This window comes from Bactrocera neohumeralis, unplaced genomic scaffold, assembly GCF_024586455.1.
Source record: "Bactrocera neohumeralis isolate Rockhampton unplaced genomic scaffold, APGP_CSIRO_Bneo_wtdbg2-racon-allhic-juicebox.fasta_v2 cluster09, whole genome shotgun sequence".
NCBI classification, from domain to species: Eukaryota; Metazoa; Arthropoda; class Insecta; order Diptera; family Tephritidae; genus Bactrocera; species Bactrocera neohumeralis.
The window spans coordinates 4,387,749-4,397,388 of NW_026089622.1; the positions used below are offsets into that span (position 1 = coordinate 4,387,749).

Consider the following 9,640-nt stretch of genomic DNA (forward strand, 5'->3'; position numbering starts at 1 on the left):
GCTTTCCTAGTCCCTGAAGCAGGTATGATATAAACATGCATATATACCCAAAAAAGTTGGGGACTACATGTACATACATATTTAATTAACATGCTGAAGAAACTGATACTATATAAAAGCAGTTTTTTGTATCTGTTAATGTATAGTCTGAGAATACATCTGTCAGAACGCGATTAAATACATGATTATTTTACTGTGTCTTAGTAATAAAAAAACAACTGTTCAAAGTCTCAGATGTTATTTGAGACTCTCATTGGAAAGATAATAAAGTGGAGGTAAATCAGTGGAAAATATGCATAAAATGTCACCACGGCATAAGGATGTGGTCTGCGGAGTTGGTCAGTCAAGTGGAAAACAAAGCAGTAAACTGCACTGATATGAGGCCTTGAATAAAGCTGTACATTCAAAAGGGCTAACTGAAGTTTTGCAGGTTGCAGCGGAAATTGTGCTCGCTTGACCGCACTACATTACGGTGTTATGTGATATAAAAAATAACAACAAAAAATCCAACAGTGGGCGACGAAAATCATCAAGAGCTGAAACTCTTACACATACATATGTACATAAGTATATACCAAATCCAACATGAACAATGAACACACGCACATAAAGTAATAAGAATGCTGTTCCAATAAGCATACACTCAGTCCTTTTTTTACGCGATTTTTGGTTCTGCCACTAATCGCGTAAAAAAAAATCGCGTAAAAATGGTTAGTTAATATACGCGCAAAAAAATATTCAAAAACAATACAATAAGTTTCAAATTTCAGACTTATGATTTATTTATTCATAACAAAATAAAAAATACAAAACAAAAACCATATATAAAGGAGAAGAAAATAGAAAATAGGTAGATTTATTGAAGAAACCGTTGAATGCTGTTTAATCACTGCCATTATCCGTAGTGGAAATTATTCTTAGCCGCTTATTTTGATGGCCGGCACTGATATCACTAGAATTTGTATCAGAATCAATAGTAAGAACTAGGATTGATGTTCGGATTGACTTAGCATCTCCGACTGATTTTGCACCATAAATTCAGTTAATTTTGTTTGAATGCTTTTTTTTGGACCCAATAAATTCCGATGTAGTTCTTTATATCTCAACATGCAGAGACTCAATTCTTTTTGAAAAATTCGTGCACGTTCGGCATCAGTATCATTTGCTACAAAATAATAACCAATTCTGCTGCAAGTTTTAGACCAAGCAAAAAACGAAAAAAAGCAATCGCGTTAAAGTGAGAAATTCGCGTAAAAAAAAGGAATTTGCGATGCAAAAATAACCGCGTTAAAGTGAAATAGCGTAAAAAGAGATCGCGTAAAAAAAGGATTGAGAGTATTGTTATTTGATGTCAAAAAAAGTACAAATTTTGCTTAGCGAATAGTTCTTTGTAGAACCTAAAACTTAAGTTAAATTTAAAGATATATCTATGAAATAGATCACGATGACGAGATGAGTTAAATTTTTTTGCAGACGATAAGTTCTTCGGTGGTACTAGTCTATGTATATACAAGTAGTATTTGTTTGTAATTATACTCTTGGAGCCAATTGGTAGAGGTCATATCGATGGTATGTGGGTTCCTTAGTACAAAATATATTTCGAGTTTCTAGATGGGCGTAATCGGACCACTGCCATGCCCAGGGGGGGATCCACGGGAGGAAACTACGGTTATCTCCTAAACCAATTAAGCTACAACAACCAAGAACTCTACTGACAGTGTGAAATTGGATGAAAACCCCGTTCACTCCACATATAACGGTATTATTCAAAACTACTAAAAGCCCGTTAGATTAATAACTAAATGAGCCAGAGACGCAAAAATTTGCCGGTCAATGTGTTATATCAGGTTGACCGAAAAGAAACCGGTGATTTTTTCAAACATTTTTTTAAGTTTTAGTTTTTTTACCATCCCAAGACGTCGTATATGATCATGTTGATTGTGGTATATTTAACTTCTCTCCAATCTCACGCTCAGTTACATGACGATCCGATTCGATTAAAGCCTTGATGACGTCATCATCAACTGCACTTGGCCGACCTGAACGGAATTTGACAAACCAACTTTGACACTGTGTTTATTTTAAGGCTTTGTCACCATACACATCACGTAACTTTTTAGCAACCTGAGCTTACGGAAATAATAAAGTAAATATGACGAAAATGGCCCTTTGTGGGCTCCATATTAAAATTGCCAGTGAAAAAACGCATCTCATTCACCCAACCATTTCTCAGACAGATGTCATCAAAAAATTCGGAAAAATTTGTTTATACACTCCACGATGTACCTCATGATATGTGAAAAAATTTCTTTTGTAGAATAAAAATATCTATGAAAAAAAATGTCAAAAAAAGGCCAGATTACCCTACTGACCCCTTAAGACAAAATAGGCTTTGAACGGGTGCAGAATTTGGCATTTGCCTAGGGGGGTAAATTGTCCCGGTGTCTTGCAACATGCTGCTATAGAGTATAATAGTTTTGTTCACTTAACGGTTGTCCGACTTACTTAAAACTAATCAAGATAGATATAGGGATATATAGGGATATATAGGACAAATAAGAGAAGTGATAAGCCCGATTCAACCTATTTGTAGCACACAGATATACCACTATCAGGAAAGAATTCTCTCAGAATTTTAATTATATATCACTTTGATCGATATTTTCAGTAAAAAGTCAACTATAGGCTCTGGGGTCCGTATATTCGGTACCTAGAGATTAGAACAGTCTTCGTTGGATTTGGATAATTTTTGGTCGTAGTCATAAGGTGGCATACTTCAAAGGCATTATTCGTTCAAAGTTTTATCCCTTTATAATAATTTATTTTATACTCTTTTACACAGATTAGTGAAAGAATCAAGTGGAGTTTTTATGGTAAGCAGGCTTGGGGTTAGTCCGATTTCACTAATTTTCACATGTTTTTTCCTCAATGTGGGCAGTGCCGTGCTTATTGTCCAATTTTGACCAAGGCTTCATTAAAGTGCTGTCATAACATCTCGTGGTATAATTTAATGTATCCGGCGTAATAGTTTTTGACTTTTCACACTTTTAGTAGTATTTAACATTACCGATATATGGGGAGTGAGCGATCATCTGATTTCGCCTATTTTCACACTTTTGGTAGGACTTCTTATGGTATTTTCGATAGGCGAATTTGGTTGTTGTAGCTTAAGTGGTTTAGGAAATATGTGCCTTAAACTTATTTTTTTTTGTTAGTTTGCTGCTCACTGGTACCCGTTACTACTGCAATCTACGAACTCGTAATTTTTGTCTCAAGTTACAACATCCACCGACAGATAGTCACCCGGACTTCAATTCGTCTCGTTATCTTGATCATTTATTTAAGTATACATAACCCTATATCTATCTCGCTTTGTTTTAGGGGATATATAAAATCGTTCGTGTACAAAATAAAGAGCTTAAGTGACCGAATTTGCTCAGGGCACATTTTTTTGTTACTACCTCTTTTTCCAATGAAAATTGGTAAAATCGGGTGATAACTCAGTACTCTCACAGAATACCGGACATGTTAAAGCTACTTAAAGTGCTATAACTCACTAAATAGACTTGCCAAAAGCATTAGATTTCATACATGGTAAAAAAGGAATTTATAGCCAACGGTGGTCGTTTAGACAATTGGCGTAGAATCGCCCACCTTTATGTGGAATCACATATCTCCGGTCCTAATTCGTAATCGGTCGTCACTTTGAACGGACGTATTTTTTCTCTGCTCCGCGTTCTATTATTTAATCTACATATATTAATGCCGTGTGTTTGGGGCCATAGAGTTGATCGTGCTCAGCCCAAGATCAGCTGCCTTAAGTGTAATCAATTCTTCCTTTTGTCGTCACAATCGAATCGTCGAACAATCGAAGGCGCTCACCTTAATACAACAACTCTGTGATGATCGAAATTCATTATTCGTTAAGCTTAACGAACTTAAATCAGAGATCTGCATTGTGTAAAATAAATTGCCCGATAACGGCAAGTTCTCTGTACAAGCTTCGAATGCTCTCTCTGCTGCCTACCCCACCCTCACTGCTCCGACTGCTGTTGGTACAAATGCTTCTACAATCGCTTCTCCGTCTAACGCTGCTGTTTCTGCTGATAATGTGAGTGCGAATTATGTCGCTCCCGCTATACCGAAAGCATTCTCTGCAGCTTCAGCTACTCTATTCTCACTTCCACGATTATTGTGGGTACAAATGCTCCGTCATGTAACGTTGTTGTTTCTGCTCCTACTGATAATGTGAGTATGGATTATCTCGCTCCCACTACACCGAAAGCAATCTCTGCCGCTTCGTCTGCTGCTTCCTCCACTCTCTCTACGGCTGCTGACAATGGTACAAATACAGCCCCGTCCAACGTTGCTGTTTCAATTTCTTCTGGTATTGTCAGCGTGGATTACTGTGCTCCTGTGGCTAGACCTCCTGTTGCTACCAATGCTGTTACCAATGCTGTTAATTATGCCAATACATACATATGCTGACGCTATTGCTAGGAATATCAACACTCATTCGAAAGCCAAAAACAATCCACCAGTTGCTGCTAAACCAGATCGTCCCTCCGTCGCTGTCAATGCTGCTCAATCAGTTGCCGTTGATGATTTTGTTAATCTAAACTCTTATACTTATATTACTGCTAATGGAACTTTAAAGTTAAAAGTGAGTACTAGGAACAAAAAATCCTCAGCTGCTTCAACTATTGTTAGTGTTAATGCCAATTGTGATCTCGATGTCGTCATACCCAAGAAATGGATTCACTTGTCTGCCTTTAGGAACTCAGTCACTGAAGAAGATATTATATCTTTTGTCGTTAAACATGCTAATGTTGATAAGAGCATCTTTTATGTTATAAATTAATTAAGAAAGATACTGATATTAATAATCTTAAGAGGATACACTTTAAGTTAGGTGTGTTCCCATCTTTTTTTAATGCCGTTTTCTCCTCTTCAGTGTGGCCTTCTGGCATTAAGTTGCGTCCCTTTAAGTTTTTTCCAAAGAGAGGCGAAACCAGCGCTGCAGATTAGTTGATGCGCCTGTTAGTCACGATTTTATTCATGCGTCTTCTGCTCCTTCCTCAAATGGCTCCTGTCTTAAGGTGTACTACCAAAGTCTATCCGGTACTAGGTGTAAATCAAATATTATTCGCAACTTTTCTTCACATTTGGATTTCGATATTATTGTTATTGTTGAGACTTGGCTCAATTCTAGTTTCTGTGATAGTGAATATTTTGACTCAAATCTCTATTATGTTTTCCGTAAGGACAGAGATCATGAAAAAACTGGCTGTTTAAGAGGGGGTGGTGTTCTCCTAGCAGTTCATCGCAAATATCGTCCTCGTTTAATTATGCTTGATAATGATGATTATATTCTGGACCACTATGTATTTGTGTCAATGACGCTCTGTTCATTGCAGTCTCATACATCCCTCCTAATAGTCCTCTAGAGTTGTATAAGTTGCACGCAAATAATATTTCCTCGCTGGTATTAAGTAAGGTGAAAGAGAATAATATTTGTGTTCTGGGTGACTTTAGTTTAAGCAATATCGTCTGGTCTGGTTGTTCTTATAGTCCTGCTCTTATTCCTTTCAATTTTTCGTCTTCTCAGGATTTATTTCTCATTGATAGCTTGCTTAGTCACAATCTGATTCAAATCAACTCATATTCAAATAGTCTCGATGGTTTTCTTGACTTAGTCTTAGACTTATCTTCAATTACACCAGCCACCATTCATCATTCTCCGCTAGCGTTTAAGGTGGATACTTATCTTTTCGCTCCTGTTAAACCTATTGATGGGCTTGGTTTTAATTTTGCATATTGTGATTTTGAACGACTCAACAATCTGCTCTCTGAGATTAAATGGGATGATTTACTTTCGGGACTAGATACAGCTAATAGTTTCTCCATTTTTAAGAAATCAATTCAGGAATTTTGTCATTATAATATCCCGCTCAAACATATACAACCATATAAGTTGCCTTGGTACACTAAGGACCTCAAACGTTTAAAAAATCTTAGAAATAAATACTACAGAAAATTCTCTTCAACTAAATCTCATGTTTCCTTTGTTCAATATCAGCACTACACAAAACTGTTTAATGAATTGGATACTTAGGTATCTCTATAAAAGGTTTATTAATAGTACGTAGTCTACAGTTAAGTCAAACCCTAAGCTCTTTTGGAACTTTGAAAAATCTAGAAGAGCGTGTTCGGCCATTCCCTCTGCTTTACGCTGGGGTGATAAGTCAGCATGCACTCCTGGCGAAATCTCCAACTTGTTTGCTGAATTTTTCAAATCGAATTATGTTCACAATGAGCCTGGTACTATGTAGTTCCACTTTTTCGGCTAATAATCTCCCATCCATAAATTTCGGCACACTGTGTCTTTAACAGGATGATATTGCCGAGGCTATTTGTGATATTAAGTCTTCTTCCAAATTGGATTTGGATGGGCTTCCGCCTGTACTTATAAAAAATTGTACTGCCTTGGTATATCCTCTCATGCTTATCTTCAATAAGTCTCTCTCCTCTGGGAATTTTATTTCTGACTGGAAATTTACATTCATTACCCCTATTCTCAAAGGTGGTAGAAAAGATGAAGTCTCCAATTACAGGCCTATTTCTAAAATTTCTACTATTTCGAAAATTTTTGAGTGTTCTGTTAAAAATAAATTATTTTTTGCAGTAAAATCTATAATTAATGTCAATCAGCATGGGTTTGTCTCAGGCCACGCCACTGTGTCAAACTTAGCGGTTTTTAGCGATTATTGTATGTCTGCATTCTCCGCTGGATTTCAGGTGGATTGTGTCTACACAGATTTCTCCAACGCCTTTGATAAAGTTTCACACAATATTCTAATTAAAAAATCATCATCTTTAGAATTTCACTCGGTCTTCTTGCAGTGGATTAAATCATATTTGCACAATATACGATGCGTTGACAGTGTCGATGGAGTGTCATCTGATTCATTCATTGCGTCTTCGCGAGTGCCACAAGGAAGCGTCTTGGGTCCAATTCTCTTTGTGCTGTTTATCAATGACATTTCCTGTTGCTTCTCTTTCGCTAACTATCTGTTATACGCAGATAACTTAAAAATTTTTGCAATAATCAAAAACTCACAAGATATATTCAAACTTCAATGTGATGTTGATACTTTTTATGCTTGGTGCCTGAAATCGAAGCTTTTTCTGAATCTAGATAAATGCTCTCAGATCTCTTATGGTAGGGGACGTAACATCTTATCTTCACGTTACAATATTTCTAATTGCTTCCTAAAATGTGTTACTGAAATCAAAGTTCCTGGGGTAATCTTTGACAACAGATTTTCCTTCAGTAATCGCATCAACTACATCACTTCTAAATCATTCTCTGTGCTCGGCTTTGTCCGTCGAAATCCGTCCGTCTTGGAGTACGCAGTGTTCATTTAGAGACCATATTGCATATCGTCAATCAATAAGATCGAGCGTGTTCAAAAGATTTGTCTTAAATTTGCTCTCCGCTCCTTAAAGTTTGTTGACCCAATACCTTCGTATACATCTCATTTATTGCTCTTACATCTTAAATTACTGGAAAATCGACAGTCCGTTCTCTGCCTTTCATTTGTTTTCAATGTAATTAATGGAGATATTGACTGTCCCTATTTATTAGGGAAAATTCAATACTCCTCAGCGTTGTCTCAGATCTATTTCCCCATTTTATTATAAAAAGGAAAGTACTAATTTTGCTGTACATGCTCCTCTTAAGCGTGCTATGCGAGAGTTTAACTCGATTTCCGAGAAAGTTCTTCTAGATTTTTCTCACTCTAGGGTATCCTAGAGTAGTAGTTTAATTGTTTTGGAATTCTGATTTGCATCCTAATTTTCCATTAGTCTGTAGGAATTAATGTTCATAGACTTAACTAAATAAGAAAATAAATTTGACCAATTTCAACCAAATTCTAACCATATAACTGATATTCATGAAATATACTGGAGATTTTATAAGAGGTCCTTGAATGAACATCATAGAGCATATTTTAATATTAATACCTGGTATTGCCAAAATTTGATAAAAATCAGTTTAATACTACGAATATCTCCCATATAGCAAATAAAATATTTTAAATTTTTCGTTGCCAATATTCTGTATTTATCGATAAATATGTAACATCTCTGCAAAATTAATTGAGCGAATAACATAAGATATACTGTCGGGGTATATCGACGTATGGGGCCGATTGCGTTTAATTAAAAGATAATTATTTTGAGTTCAAACGTTATAAAATTTTGGTTTAATATTCAATATATTTTTGGGTATATACAAGTGAATGATTGGGTGTGTGTGTGTTTCCAATATTAATTAATTATGCTTACTTTTCTATTAACTATTGTTAATTTTCAATATTAATATACATACATACGTATTGTTGTAATTCAATTATATTTAACTCCTTTGTTGCGTGTTGGGTTTATTCCCTCGTGGTGGGTGTTTGAAGATTAAATGTGGTGGTGGTTTAAACTCAGGAACTATCCGTGTTGTTTGTGTGGTAATTAGAAATTGTACTTGACGTGTACCTTATCCGAAAATTGTTCACTTTGTTGTTAAATCGTGTTCACTTGTTATAATTTAAAAAAGATCTAAAAATGTTTTGTGGAATGTTTGCGCACTGTTGCTTTTGTTTGTTCACTTGTGTATGTAGAGACGTCTCACTTCATGTTCGCTTGTGGTTCGCTGTGTTGGCGGGATAATAAAAAGCCTTAAGGCAAAAAGCGCGGGAAAGTTATTTTCTTTTGTTTCTCCTTCTGTTCTGTTGAGTGAAGTTGGGGCGGTTGATATTCCTCTGCATTACGCCTCTATTACTTTATGTAATTTGTGGGAGTAATGCAGAGGAGTATTTGTTTGGATTAAAACTAAAAAAACAAAAAAAAAAAAAGGTTTAACAACAAAGTGAACAATTTTCGTATAAGGTACACGTCAAGTACAATTTATAATTACCACACAAACAACACGGATAGCTCCTGAGTTTAAACCACCACCACATTTAATCTTCGAACACCCACCACGAGGGAATAAACCCAACACGCAACAAAGGAGTTAAATATAATTGAATTACAACAATACGTATGTATGTATATTAATATTGAAAATTAACAATAGTTAATAGAAAAGTAAGCATAATTAATTAATATTGGAAACACACACACCCAATCGTTCACTTGTATATACCCAAAAATATATTGAATATTAAACCAAAATTTTATAACGTTTGAACTCAAAATAATTATCTTTTAATTAAACGCAATCGGCCCCATACGTCGATATACCCCGACATTTTGGTCCTTCGAGCCGGATAATTAAAAGAAAAAGTCTTCGTGGGAATTAACAACAACATCATCGTTGGAATTCCACAACCCAACCTGAAGGTTTTAAAAGAGTGCACCCAACAAACAAAAACCCTATACGCTGACGCAACAAACACCCAACAAGTAATTAAAAACAAAAACGAACCGAAATTAACAAAAAGCGGAAAATACTGTAAGTGCGACCCATATTTTTTCTATATAATAATATAAAGTGCAAATCATATTTGTTAAAAAATAATACCCAATTTCCAAATTGTGTCCTTAAGCAGACTTAAGCACAATTTATTTGTTTTATTGG

General features: G+C 35.6%; 1 protein-coding gene across 1 annotated transcript in view; it reads left to right on the top strand.

Moving 5' to 3' along the window:
- Positions 1–9,640, top strand: part of LOC126763892 (uncharacterized) — a 53,426-nt gene that overhangs the window by 43,307 nt on the left and 479 nt on the right. The window lies entirely within an intron of this gene.